We start from the raw sequence: 14,442 nt of genomic DNA, 5'->3' as shown, positions 1-14,442 counted from the left end.
AGATGATGAGTTACTTAATCCACTTGTTCATTTATTTTAGAGTACATGTAAAGGTTCTGAGGTATTAGACATCAAGAGGAAATGTCTCCCGTCCTCAGAGTGACCACACTCTCCTGGGGGTGACAGGCAACCTCTCAAGTGTCAACTAAAACTGATGTGATGGGTGAGAAGCAGAGGAAGAGACCAGCCTGGCTAAGTGTGAGGGGAGCCTATGCAATTCCACATGGAATAACTCTGAAATGACCCTCATAACATAAGCAGTTTTTACCTGAATAAAAGAGAGGGATGACCCCCTCTATTACAATTCTCTTTTTACAATACAAAAGAAAGGTAAACCAGGTTGTTAGTGGCAGGTGTTCTGAATAGCAATTTCATTCTGATATTCCACATTGACTGGTACTTAAACTCTTGTCTTCAAGGATCTCTGGCGGAGGTGGGGAACATGCTCACATGCAGGACCATATGAGCTGGCTCCTCCATCTTCCTCAGGAAAGCCTGGCCTTCACCTCAGAAGCCCACATTGTTCAGACATTGTGCTCATTAATTTCTTAACCTGGTCCATTCTAATAATGCAAAGCAATTTTATTCAATTATTATTCTGAAAGTCCAATTAAGAATTTTATCATTTCTAATCAAATCATTTAAATACTAATGGGACTAAAAATGGTCCAGCACTTCTGAATTACTTGGCCCCTCTCAGTAGGAATATTATTTAGTCAAAACTGGACCTCCTTTCTCTCAGCTGATCCTTCTCTCAAATAACAATGGCATTAAAATTCCAGAACCAATACAATATTGTAAAGTAATTACCCTCCAATTAAAATAAATAAATTAAAATTTTTAAAAAATTCCAGTTTTATGAGGTAGTCTGCCACTATGCACTGGCATGCCAAGAATTATTTTCTAAATTAAGCATCTAAGGTCTTGCCCATACTCCTCACCTCAGACACTCAGAGTTAGAGCTCATGGGCAGATGTAACGCTGTGCACTGCATGTTTGGGAGAGACAGTCCTCCAAGGTTTCTATCAGAGTCAAGTATACCTGTTTGTTTGACAACTGGAATTGCCCTCCTCTACTGCACCCAATTAATTTCCTATATTTTTAAAATTTTCCTCCCACAGTGAATGTTAGCTGAAAGGTAGGAAACTTGCTCCTGAAGTAGGAAAAGGAGATGTTCTAGTTCTACTCAATGCCCTATCACATGTGCTAAAATCTCCACCTCTTTGTATGTCTACCTTTTACCTACTTATCTTTCTTTTCTTCCTTCTTCCCTTCTTTCTCCTCCTCCTCGTCTCTCTCTCTCCCCCTCCCCACCTCACACATACACACATACCCCTCATGTGTATCTGGGGAAGATGCTGGTAAGACTGCTATTCCTTACAATCCCCAGGTCTCTACAGTTGTCAATCTTGCAAACACTGTGTGATCTCCTCTCTGAGAGCCTGTTACCCTTCTGGGAAAACAAGATACTTGCTGTTTAGCAGTAATGAGATTTCCCAGGCACTACTAAAACCTAACTACTATATTTTTTCTTGAAAAATTTAATCATCAACACAGTTGATAGTTCATACTCTCTAAGTTGTAGTTCATTTTATGTTACAAAAATGTTCAAAGCCAATAAATTGAAGTTACAAATGCTCCACTCTCAGAGTTATTAAACATAAAAACTCTTTTATGTCCCCAGAGTCTGCAGAACTCACTGTACTAAGTACTTCGTTGCATTCCTGGAAATTAACAGCAAAATTGCATGAATTGGTGGGTGTAGATTTATGTCTAAATCAATTTATCTGATTCTTTCTTGACTTAAAATCATAGTATCTTGTTCATCATGTATTTTGCATTACTTTTCAGTTTTTAAAATACTGCATTAAGTATTTATCTGGATTACAGAATTTATTGGTGCACCCCTAAATTCTGTATCCAACTTAACAGCTTCACTTGCCACACCCTGTCCCAGTCCTGGCAATACAACCTGGCTTTAGTTTAAGTTCTAAAACGATGAGGACTTCACCCTGATTTTTCTTTTTCTTTTTTTACACAGTAATTAGTGTTACGGGTAAGAAAAAGATTGTTGCTGTTGTTCAGTGGCTCAGTCCTGTCCAGCTCTTTGCAACCCCATGAACTGCAGCATGCCAAGCTTCCCCGCCCTTCACTATCTCCTATAGTTTACTCAGATTCATGTCCATTGAGTCAGTGATGCCATCCAACCATCTCATCCTCTTCTCAGTCATCCTCTTCTCCATCACCACTAACCAAAAGATATCAATACAGATGTAAAACATGTCCTTCATTTTGTATTCAGAATATCCAAACTCTGGTTTATTCTGAGCCATCTCAGATTTTTCAATGTAGATTTAAGTTAAACCACAAAAAAATATTTATAAAGGGTAGGAAATTGTGATAAAATATTAAGGAAGTGAGGCAAAGCATTAAGGGTCAACTTTCAGCTTTAGTCCTACCATCGACATGATCCCATCGCCACACTGTCCCCTTTTGGGGACAATACATGCCAGTAATGTGAAAAAGATTTTCATTCAGGATAAAATAAAAGCAAGCAATTAAAATAAAAATAAGGAGGCAGAAAGTGTGAATGACGTTATGTGTAAGAAGAGTATATAAATACATTACCACTTGTGATATACACAGCTGGACAGATAAGAATCTTCAGTTTTTCTGTATTCACACCAGAGGTAAAACCTCGCAGGGGCTCTGCCCCGGTCAGGGGCAGGAGTGTGGACTCCACTCTGAGTCACTCCCATCGGCTCAGTCTCATCACCCAAGAACCCTGCCCCCATGACACCATCTGCCTGCCTGTTTCTGGTCTCCAGGGCTCAGTGTTTCCCCTCCAGAAAGACAAGCAGTTCCTTACGTCTTTTTCTGTTTCGGGAGACAATTTCAGGTAACAGAAACCCAGGACAACTTAGCACAGAGTAGAAAACCGAGTATAAAACTCCCAGAGGGGAACTTTTTAAAAGGCCATTAAGTTTCCTAAAGGATAAAATAAATGTGAAAAATCTCATAGGTTGGTGGTTTCTGTTTCCTGGCATGTAATAATCATAATCATAACAGCCAACGAACAGAACTAATAAATGGCACTCCTATAGTCTCTCTTCCTTCTAGGCTCAGTCATGTACATCTTTTCACCTCTGTCCTCACATTTCAATCTCAATGACCCCACACGGCTGAAGATAATGTCAAAACTTACAGAGACGGTGAGTTACTCACGGTCACAGGAAAGAAATGTGAATTTCAGTTTCCTGTGTCTCTGTCCTTTTCTATTCCAACCACGTCTCACCATTTTACCTAAAATACACGCACGTAGGTAACCGTGTTAATAAAGTGGAGCATTACAGTAACAGGAACTTCCCTGGCTCACTGGGGGCAGTTCTGAGCACTCACAGTATTGCTCCTCAGGTGGATGCAGCGATTTCTCTTGAGGGGTAACAGACATGCTCGGCACCTCAGTCCCAGGTGTGCGTGCCACCCGCATGTCCATCCACGCCGTGAGATCAGCGGCACCCCAAGTCCCGCAAGTGCCGCCTCAACACTTGGGGCCACAGGTTGTAGGGTAAGGGAGTTAAGAGAAGGTGAGGTTTGGAAAAAGAACAAGACCGGCACTTTACAGGAACAGATCACCTTTAACGAGGTGAGAAGGGGCAACAGTCAGATTAGTGAGCTGCTGCACTAACCCAAGAAAAGAGTTAAGTATATGTAGGCATATATGTGGAAAGCTATTGTCTTAAGGGGGCCTGTTCTTCTCCAAGGTTGTTTGGAGTAGTTATCTCTTAAACAGCTGGGGCAAGGAATTCTGGAGATCAGCCAGAGGCTGGGACTGGCTGGGAGCTGGGCATAATCAACCTTAATGTCCATTTTTTCCCTTCAGGTGAGAGAGTTCTTTGTTTTGCATAGAATGATGGGGAGAATCTGAAGGGGAGTTTTAATTCCAGACTATTTTGAGCCATGTAACTTTGCTTCATTCCAAACCCTAAGAAATATATATAAAAAGAGAAAGAGAGGTGGGTGTCATTAATGTCAGGGCTTCTTCGTGCTGGCAAATGAGGGTCAGGGGTTTGCGGTCTGAGAGGAAGGAAATCTAAGGCCCGTAGTGTTAATTTTCTATTCTAGCCGTCAGGGTCTCAAGCAAAAGAACAGTCTTGACTTGGTCTTGGGAGATGGCTTGGATTCGGTCTTGGAGGAATCCCTGGAAAACATTAAACAAACAAGACCCAAAGGTGAGTAGGAGGATGATAAAAATAAATGGTCCGAGAAGGGGTAAAACCCAAGGCATCCAGTTCCAATCTGTCAGCCATGACTGCCAGGAGTTGCTTTCTCTCTGGCGGATTCATGAGGCTTGATCTGTAAGGTTTTTTTGCAGCTCCTTGGACAATGCCCGACTGGTTGGCATAGAAATAGCAGGATTCATCTAGAAAAAGACACAGACCTCCCTTCTCTGCAGTGAGTAGATACAATCCCCTTCTATTTTGTAATATTACAGCCACCAAGGAATCAACTTGATATTGGACAGTTATTAGGCCTTGAACTATTTCCTGGCAGCTGTCTGATAGGTCTTTAGATAGTGTCTGGTAGTTTTGGATGGAGGTGGTTAAGCCTATTCCAATTGCAGCCACTATTCTTAGTCCTATTAAGAGGGGAATGAAATGAATGGCTCATTTTATTCGCTTGTGGATGAGAGGAATAGGCAAGGGTTGATCCTTGGGGGCTATTAAAATGTTTGGCCTGGAGTATACAAGGGTGCAGGTCCCAGTCCAATTAGTAGGTACACAGAGGTATGTAGACGTCCCACACAGGAAAAATAGGCCAGGTGTCGTAATACAACAGTTGAAGTAGATGGCAAAGAGGAGTTGAGGGGGGTTTTGATCATTCATTCAAGGACGTTCAGAGACTCCACTACGGTGGCCCCAGTGATGGGAGAGGTGGAGGAATATGCTGAAGGAAACTGCCCTGTAAAGGTTAAAGAGTGTCCTGCAGGACCAGAAACATTATATATAGCCTTTCCAGTGGCAAAGAGTAAGGTGGAGGTTTGGTTGCACATGGAGTTAGGGATTGTGCCCACGGGTTGGTCATACAAACTGTTTCAGTAATTTCTGGATATGCAAAAAGGAGCTGGTTGTAACAGTGTTACTCTCTGGGCAATAGGGCCTCCTACTGGAGGTTTTTCATTGAAGGAGAGAAGTTCAGTGAGTAAAGATTCTAAGAGTATGTCTAAATTTTGGATTTAGTCAGTAGTGTGAAGATATTTAAGATATGAGACGAATAAAGGCTCCCTACGGTATGAGTGGTGTAGGGACATGTTACCTGTGGTCCAGTCGAGGATGGATGTAGGGAGGGCTGAATCTCCCAGGGGAGTTACAGATAGACGTATCCAGCAGTCTTTAGTCAATTGTGGGTAAGAAGCACTGAGAAGGGTATGGGTTAAATTAAGGGTCCAGAATAGATAGTTGAGGTTAGGATTTTGAAGGAGTTCGTGGGTCAGAGGAAGAAGGGAGGATAAGAAGAAGATGTTAAACAACATTTGGGGAAGTGAGTACAAGATAGATTACTATGGAAAAGAATTGGATTTCAAAGGGGTAAAAGTTATAAAAGGTTCCCCATAGCCACAGGGTAGAGATGTAACCTTCAACATGTTCGAACGTGGATCCTTGAGGACTCGAGACCTAGTCCTATCTGCCAGAAGTTGTTCCAGGAATAATCACAGCCATGAAACTGGCAGGCTCATCCATCACCAATTGTGAGAAACTTGTTAAGTATAAGTCTGGCACGCATTTTCATCATTGAGCTACATAACCTTTTTTAACTGAGTGATGTGTACCCAAGAGGTGATTTCTTTTAATTTTGTAGCGGTACAGGTCAGCAGAATTATCATGTAGGGTCCTTGCCATTTTGGGGTTAGATCAGAGCGGGACTGAGTTGTCATATAAACCCTGTCTCCTGTTTCAAGGGATGGCTATGGAAGATTGGGATTTGGCCGAGGGAGTAATTTATCCATATGTTGCCAAAGGGCATCTCATATCTGGGCAAGTAAAGGAAAAGGAAGATGGGATGGCAGTCTGGGACCGTCCTGGGAAGGGGGAAGACCTAAAGGTACTATGGGCCTCCCATACATGGCCTTGAATGGACTGATATTTAAGGGGTTTGCTTTTTTTTTTTTTTTTTTGGTAAGGCCTGGACCTTGAAGAGGGCTAAAGGAAGGAATTTAGTCCAGTCTTGATGAAGTTTGATCGTTAATTTTGTCAGTTTCTTTTAGGACTCAGTTGGCTCTCTCAACCTTACCAGAAGACCGGGGATGATAAGGAATGTGAAACCTCCAAGAAACTTGAAGGGCTCATGCAATATTTTGGGTGATTTGGGATGTGAACTCGAGCCCATTGTCAGACTGGAGGGAGGAAGGCATTCCAAACCTGGGAAGGATTTCAGTAAGAATAAGCTGAGCCACAGTAGGGGCTCATTTGTTAGTAGTCGGGAAAGCTTTGATACATCCAGAAAATGTATCTATGAAGACAAAGAGAAATTTAACCCTTTTTACGGGTGGTATGTGAGTGAAACCTACCTGCCGGTTTTGTGCATGAAGATGTCCATGAATTTGGTGGGTGGGGAAAGGAGGGGGCGAATGTTAGAATCAGGATTTGTCCACTGACAAATGGTACAAGTTTGGGTCAGATTATTTAAATAAGTCCCATCATCCTTAGTCAGTTCAATAAAGTTCTGAAGGAAAGCCTTAAGTACTTTTGTAGGGATGTGGAAAAGGGAATATAAATATGAAAACAATGTGCGGATGTTAGGGTCGTCAATCTGGGCTATAGTAAAGACAGTATTAACAGAGGCAGCCTGAGGCTTTGCTTTGTGATCTGCTATATTGTTATATAGCAGTGATCAATGCAAAGAAATAGAGGAAAACAACAGAATGGGAAAGACTAGAGATCTCTTCAAGAAAATTAGAGATACCAAGGGAACATTTCATGCAAAGAATGGGCTTGATAAAGGACAGAAATGGTATGGGCCTAACAGAAGCAGAAGATATTAAGAAGAGGTGGCAAGAATACACAGGAAACTGTACAAAAAAGATCTTCACGACACAGATAATCATGATGGTGTGATCACTGACCTAGAGCCAGACATCCTCAATGTGAAGTCAAGTGGGCCTTAGAAAGCATCACTATGAACAAAGCTAGTGGAGGTGATGGAATTCCAGTTGAGCTATTTCAAATCCTGAAAGATGATGCTGTGAAAGTGCTGCACTCAATATGCTAGCTAATTTGGAAAACTCAGCAGTGGCCACAGGACTGGAAAAGGTCAGTTTTCATTCCAATCCCAAAGAAAGGCAATGCCAAAGAATGCTCAAACTACCGCCCAATTGCACTCATTTCACACGCTAGTAAAGTAATGCTCAAAATTCTCCAAGCCAGGCTTCAGCAATATGCGAACCGTGAACTTCCAGATGTTCAAGTTGGTTTTAGAAAAGGCAGAGGAACCAGAGATCAAGTTGCCAACATCCACCGGATCATAGAAAAAGCAAGAGAGTTCCAGAAAAACATCTCTATCTGCTTTATTGATTATGCCAAAGCCTTTGACTGTGTGGATCACAATAAACTGTGGAAAATTCTTCAAGAGATGGGAATACCAGACTACCTGACCTGCCTCTTGAGAAACCTATATGCAGGTCAGGAAGCAACAGTTAGAACTGGACATGGAACAACAGACTGGTTCCAAATAGGAAAAGGAGTTCGTCAAGGCTGTATATTGTCACTCTGCTTATTCAACTTATATGCAGAGTACATCATGAGAAACGCTGGACTGGAAGAAACACAAGCTGGAATCAAGATTGCCGGGAGAAATATCAATCACCTCAGATATGCAGATGACACCACCCTTATGGCAGAAAGTGAAGAGGAACTCAAAAGCCTCTTGATGAAAGTGAAAGAGGAGAGTGAAGAAGTTGGCCGAAAGCTCAACATTCAGAAAATGAAGATCATGGCATCTGGTCCCATCACTTCATGGGAAATAGATGGGGAAACAGTGTCAGACTTTATTTTTGGGGGCTCTAAAATCACTGCAGATGGTAACTGCAGCCATGAAATTAAAAGACGCTTACTCCTTGGAAGAACAGTTATGACCAACCTAGATAGCATATTCAAAAGCAGAGATATTACTTTGCCAACAAAGGTCCGTTTAGTCAAGGCTATGGTTTTTCCAGTGGTCGTGTATGGATGTGAGAGTTGGACTGTGAAGAAGGCTGAGTGCCGAAGAATTGATGCTTTTGAACTGTGGTGTTGGAGAAGACTCTTGAGAGTCCCTTGGACTGCAAGGAGATCCAACCAGTCCATTCTGAAGGAGATCAGCCCTGGGTGTTCTTTGGAAGGAATGATGCTAAAGCTGAAACTCCAGTACTTTGGCCACCTCATGCGAAGAGTTGACTCATTGGCAAAGACTCTGATGCTGGGAGGGATTGGGGGTAGGAAGAGAAGGGGACGACAGAGGATGAGATGGCTGGATGGCATCACCAACTCCATGGACATGAGTTTGAGTGAACTCCAGGAGATGGTGATGGACAGGGAGGCCTGGCGTGCTGCAATTCATGGGGTCACAAAGAGTTGGACACGACTGAGAAACTGAACGGAACTGAATTACTATTGTTATAAAAGGAGATAGGGCCACGCTGCTGATGTCCCCGGCGATGTATTACAGCAGCTTGTTTTGGGAGCTGAGCTGCATGGAGGAGTTCAGAAATAAACGCAGCATTGAAAATAGGTGTCCTTCTGAGTCAGTAATCCCCTCTCTCCCCAGATTATAATGTTAGAATGTAATATGTTTTAGACATACTTGGAGTCCATGTAAATGTTTACCTTTTGGTCTTTGGCTAGGGTCAAAGCCTGTGTAGGAGCTATTAGTTCAGCCTGCTGTGAGGATGTGTGAGCTGGGAGCGTGGCTGACTTGATGAAGTGAGGGGGGATAGCTTTGTTGGGATGTCCCTGGACTATAGCGTATCCAGCCCCAAATGTGGCTTGTGTCTGGGCACTGCCATCTATGAACCAGGATGGGACTTTGGGGTGAGTAAGGGGCTGATCGGTTATATATTTGAAGGGATTAAGTGTCATACCTAAGGTCTGAACACAGTCATGAGATAGGTGTTCTGCTTCTGGATCTGGTGTAGAGAGTAAGCTAGCAGGATTAAGAGGTTTACAAGGCATAAAAGAAAGGGATGGGTCCAGGAGGTGTGTGTGGAGGATCTGTAGTTGAGCAGCGGGCAGAGAAAAGAAAGCCCGATGAGAGAGTAAATCTTTGAAGGAATGAGGTAAGCATACATTTACAGGAGCATTTTGGGTTAGTTTTTGGGATTCAGGTATTAAGAGGGTGGTTGCAGCTAAGGCCTGAAGACAAGGTGGCCATCTGAGCGTGACGAGATCAAGTTGTTTAGATAAGAAAGCTAGAGGGCCCCACATCCCCTCCTTTTTTGGCACAGAATCCCTAAGGCATGTCCTTGTCGAGAATGTACAAAAAGGAAAAAAGGCTTGGTGTAATCAAGTAAGTAAAGAGAAGGGGCCTGTAGTAAATGTTTGATAAGAGTCTGTTTTGGGGTGAGGAGAGAGGTGGGAGCCAATTAGTGTTCATCTAGGTTTCCTCAAGTAGCTTGGTAGAGAGGTTTTGCATGGAGGGCAAAATTTGGGACCCATATTCAGAAGAAGTTTAATAGACCTAATATAAAAAGAAGTTCCCTCTTGGTTTGGTGCCTGGGGGTCTGTGTCAAGGCTTGAAATCTCTGAGCTGGAATTATTTTGGATGTGGGAGTGAGAAGCAATCCCATGTAATTGTCAGCGGTGGAAGCAAGTGTGCTTTGGAGAGAGAGACTCTGTAGCCCCAGTTGCCTAGGGCATTTAATACTGTCTCAGTGTGGACCAGGCAGTTATGGTGAGAGGAACTACATAACAATAAATTGTCTACATATTGGTGTAAGGTAGTAGAGCTTAAGCCTAAAGTTTGTAGGTCTCTTTGGAGGGCTTGATTGAAAAAAATGAGGGCTATCTCTAAACCCTTGTGGTAAAATAGTCCAAGTTAATTGTTGAGATTGATATATGTCTGGGTCCGTCCAGGTGAAGACAAATAGGGGCTATGAGGAGTGGTGTAAAGAAAGCATCTTTGAGGCCCAACACCATGAAGTAGAGTGTGTCAGGGGGAATATGTGAGAGAAGGGTGTAGGGATTAGTGACCACCAGCTGTATGGGTATTAAGGCCTCACTGATCTTGTGAAGATCTTGAACTAGATGCCAGGAGCAGGGGCCCTTTTTGACTGCCAGTATATGAGTATTATGAGGAGAACAGATAGGCTGCAAAAGGCCGGCTTTGAGCAGTCGGGAGATTATTTATTGGTTTAAGTCCTTGTCGAGATTCCATGGTCAGGGTATATTAAGTTTGGGTTATTACCTCAGAGGGATTTTTAAGAAAAATCTGTACAGGGGAATGGTGTTGGGCTACTGACAGGGCTTCAGTGTCCCAGACCTGAGAATCTATGGGGGAAGGTCAGGAGGCAGGTTTTGGGAGTAAGGGCTGGCCAAGGGTTCAGGTGCCATTTGAATGCAAAGAGTTGATATGGGATCTAAGAATGGGAGGTTTATAGAAGTTTGTGGGTTAGCCAGAAGATCATGTCCCATCAATGCCATTGGGCATTGAGGAATTACTATAAAAGAATATGTTAATGTTTCCTTACCAAAAGAACATAGGAGAGGAGGGGTTATTTGGGGATAATAAGGGATGCTTGAGACCCCTTCGATAGCCACCTCTGAAGGTTGAAGAGGGCCCTTAAAGGAGATTAAAAGTGAAAAGGCTGCTCCAGTGTCTATTAGGAATGAGACTTTGTGTCCGGCCACTGTGCCAATTACCCAAAGCTCCGAGTCTGTCTGTATGGGGTGGACTTAGGGTCTGGAGCTTGGGCTCCGTCACTGGACTAACTCAGGCACTATTGGATCATCTCTCACCTCATCTGAGGAACCGTGGTCTGGGGTGCCAGGGCCCCCCTGAGTCTGGTTCCCAGCCCACTGTTGTTGGGCCTGGGGTGGATCCCGAGATTTGGTGGGTAGTGTCTGAGGACAATCCATTTTCCAGTGGCCCCATTGTTTGCAGGTGGGGCAGGGTTTGGTGGGTGGCCAGGTGTTCGGGCAGGACTTAGCCCAGTATCCCGATTGGTTACATCTGAAGCAGGGGCCTAGAGGGTTAGGTCCCATACCGGTGGGCTGAGGTTGATGGGCCAAAGGGGTTGAATTTTTTTCTTGGATAGCTGTAGTGAATAAAGCATATTTGGCCTTTATTTCCTTTTCCTTTTTTCGCTTCTTCCTCCCTATTGTTGAAAACTTTAAAGGCTATTTCTAGGAGATCTCACTGAGGGGTTTCAGGGCCTTTCTCTAACTGGCATAGTTTTGGGCAAATATCTGGGGCTGACTGGCTTATGAACTGGATGTGTAGGTACAGAAGTCCGGCAGGGGTGGAAATATCTAGATTAGTGTATTTTTGCACTGCCTCAGTAAGCCATGAAAGAAAAAGGGCAGGATTTTCATCTTTTTTTGAGTCCCTTTCCTAATCTTATCATAGCTAACATGAATGTGGAAGCTTTTTAGCATTCCTTCTAGTAAACAGGTGATCATATGATGTAGGTACTGGATGCCGGCATCGCTGGCTTGATATGTCCACCATGGCTCAGTTAAAGGGACTACATCATCAGCCAACAGATTAGTCCTATCTTGGTTATGGAGCTGATTACCATGAGTCCGAGCTGCCTGCCATATCTGTTCCTTTTCATCAGGGGTTAAAGTGGCATTTAGGATGTAATAAAGATCATTCCAGGTTAAATGATATGCTTGTATAAGGTGGAGGAATTTTCTCCTGTATCTAGTAGGATTTTCTGAAAAAGATCCCAATTTTTATTTAATTTGGCTCATATGAGAAATTGAGAAAGGTACATGAACCCATGTAGGGCCCTCTGGTCCCACTATCTCTCTGAGAGGAAACATGTTTGCTTTGGGTCCTGGCCGATGGAAGTGGGTGGAAAGCTCTTTTGGGGTTTCAGTCATTGCTTCCTGTTTTGGAGGAGGAAGGGCGAGAGGATGGGGTCTCAGCTCCAGCTTCCTCTCCAGGGCAGTAGGGAGGAGGCTCATCTGCCAGGTCAAAATAGGGGGCTGAGGGTTTAGGGGGCCTTTTAAGGGCTTTAGATTTTGATTCTTTTGTAGTGGAGGGGGAGAGAGAGCAGAGGAGGATTTGATAGGTAGAACAATCCTTGCAGAGAGAAGGATGGCTTCGAAGGTCCCAGAAGGCTTGAATATAGGGGACCTCCGACCATTTGCCATTCCATCTGAGGAAGTTTGTGACATCTGATAAAATCTTGAAATTGAAAGTCCCAAACTCGGGCCAGTGGTTTTGGTTAACCAGTTTGTATTGAGGCCAAATTTGAGTACAAAGTGACTGGAGTTTATGAACGTTGAGATCGGTCAAGAGTAGAGGTTTAAGGTTTCGTCTTACACAGGCCAAGGAAGAGTTCCGTGGGACGGATTGGCTTGACCCCATAGCAAATGGCTAGTGACTGTCCAATCGAGAGAAAAGGTCGTCACCTAATCTCTTGACCGGGCAAAGAGAAAGAGAGACTCTGAAGGAGGGAGGGGCGTCCCCCACGTACCTCCCCAGAGGGCCTTTTGGCCAGAGAGTTCCCCGGGAACCCGGAAAGGATGATAGTCTATGGCGCCCTAGAGTACCATCCAGGCTTACCTGGGCTACTGGGTCAGGTGAGAATTCGTGGTGGATGGAGGGAGGTCAAATGGCAAAAGGCCTTTGTCCTGGAGTTGGGCGGTCTCACGGAAAAGAAAGTGTAGAGAAAAGACAGTGTAGAGAAAAGAGGGGAAGGGGCGGGGGGCGGGGGGCAGGGAGAGAGAGCACACGCGCGTGAGCAGTATTCCTCTGGTTACATGGAAAACCAATAAAGCCCTTATATAGGGTTTGTACTGCTTACGAAGGCACAGGGAATCCTCTTGAGGAGGTCTTAAAAGCCCAGGCTGGAAGGTGAGCTTGGCAGCCTTCCACGCTCTGAAGAGCTGGCAGTGGAGAACGAGAAGGAACCTCAACCTCCCAGTTTCAGCACCAAAAAATGTAGGCTAAGGGAGTTAGAGAAGGCGAGGTTCCGAAAAAGAACAAGACCGGCACTTTACAGGAACCAATCACCTTTAATGAGGCGAGAGTGTGCACCAGTCAGATTAGTGAGCTGCTACACTAACCCAAGAAAAGAATAAGTATATGTAGGTATACATGTGGAAATCTACTATCTTAAAGGGGCCTGTTTTTCTCCAAGGTTGTTCAGAGTAGTTCTCTCTTAAAGGGCTGGGGCAAGGAATCCTGGAGGTCAGCCAGAGGCTGGGTCCGGCTGGGAGCTGGGTGTAATCAACCTTAATGTCCTTTTTTTTTTTTTCTTTGGATGACAGAGTTCTTTGTTTTTGCATAGAATGGTGGGGAGGACCTGGAGGGGAGTTTTAATTCCAGGCTATTTTGAGCCATGTAACATTCCTTCACAGGTCATCTCCCATGATGAGACCCATGTCCCCCTGCGTTATTGACAAGCAACTCATGTGAGTCACCCTGAATCTGAGCTGACGGCCTGATTTAACAAGGAGAATATTATGACCTTACCCTCCGAGCGAAGGTCACACTCGTCCAGAGCCTGGTCCTGAGCCGTGGTTTGCGCACCGGACACCCCCGCCCCCCGGGCTGGAAGTTCCTCCTTGGCCTCCCTTTCCCCATCTCCTCCACCAGCACCCTGTGCTCTGGTCTCTGGGCCTGTCTGCCTGCCGTGGTTTACAAGCCCCGCGAGAGACACGGTCACGTGTGTCTGTGTCTGGGCTGTCTCACTCACCTGAGGCCTCTGGGCCCGCACGCCGTCCCAACGGCTGCACATCCTCCTCCCTGGCTGAGCAGTGTCCCGTTGTGCGTGTGTGAACACCCTGCATCTGCGCTGGCCCACCCCTCACGGACACCTGGGCCTGCGGCCATGGGTGCTGTGGACGAAGCTGAGACAACCGCTGACATGTGGACACCGGGCTGAGTCTGTGTTGCCATTCAGGGTTTGCCCAGACCCGACAGCGTCCCTAATGGGATAATGTCAGTCAGCAAGAGACTCCGGCTGACTCCAAACCAGACCCTCAGACACCTGCTTTTCACGGAGGCAGTTGTGTACAGTCCTGTGGGCCTCAAGCCTCAGACCCTGCGGCCACCACAGCCAGGACCTGCGCCCGGTGGCAGTCAAAACTGGGGCCATACAGGTGAATCCAGGGCCACAGCTGTAAGCCGGGGCCACTGACGTAAGTCTATTGTCTGTGAGGTAAACCCAAGGCCACCAACATAAATTGGGGCCTTGGCCGTAAAGCTGGGGCCACTGATGTAAAACTGTGGTCACTG

At 44.9% G+C, this 14,442-nt stretch overlaps 1 long non-coding RNA gene across 1 annotated transcript; it reads right to left on the bottom strand.

The window, feature by feature from the left end:
* Positions 1 to 3,618: 3,618 nt before the first annotated feature.
* Positions 3,619 to 14,434, bottom strand: LOC147343409 (uncharacterized). The gene is made up of 2 exons (XR_015156494.1): positions 13,901 to 14,434; positions 3,619 to 4,201 (listed from the first exon to the last, which is right to left on the bottom strand). It is a non-coding gene; the product is annotated as an uncharacterized LOC147343409 (long non-coding RNA).
* Between the last annotated feature and the right edge of the window lie 8 nt (positions 14,435 to 14,442).

Source organism: Bos grunniens, chromosome 27 (assembly GCF_055505025.1).
Source record: "Bos grunniens cultivar Pamir isolate PY7600 chromosome 27, Bosgru_T2T1.0, whole genome shotgun sequence".
Classification (NCBI taxonomy): Eukaryota; Metazoa; Chordata; class Mammalia; order Artiodactyla; family Bovidae; genus Bos; species Bos grunniens.
This window is presented reverse-complemented; position numbering and strand designations above follow the sequence as displayed.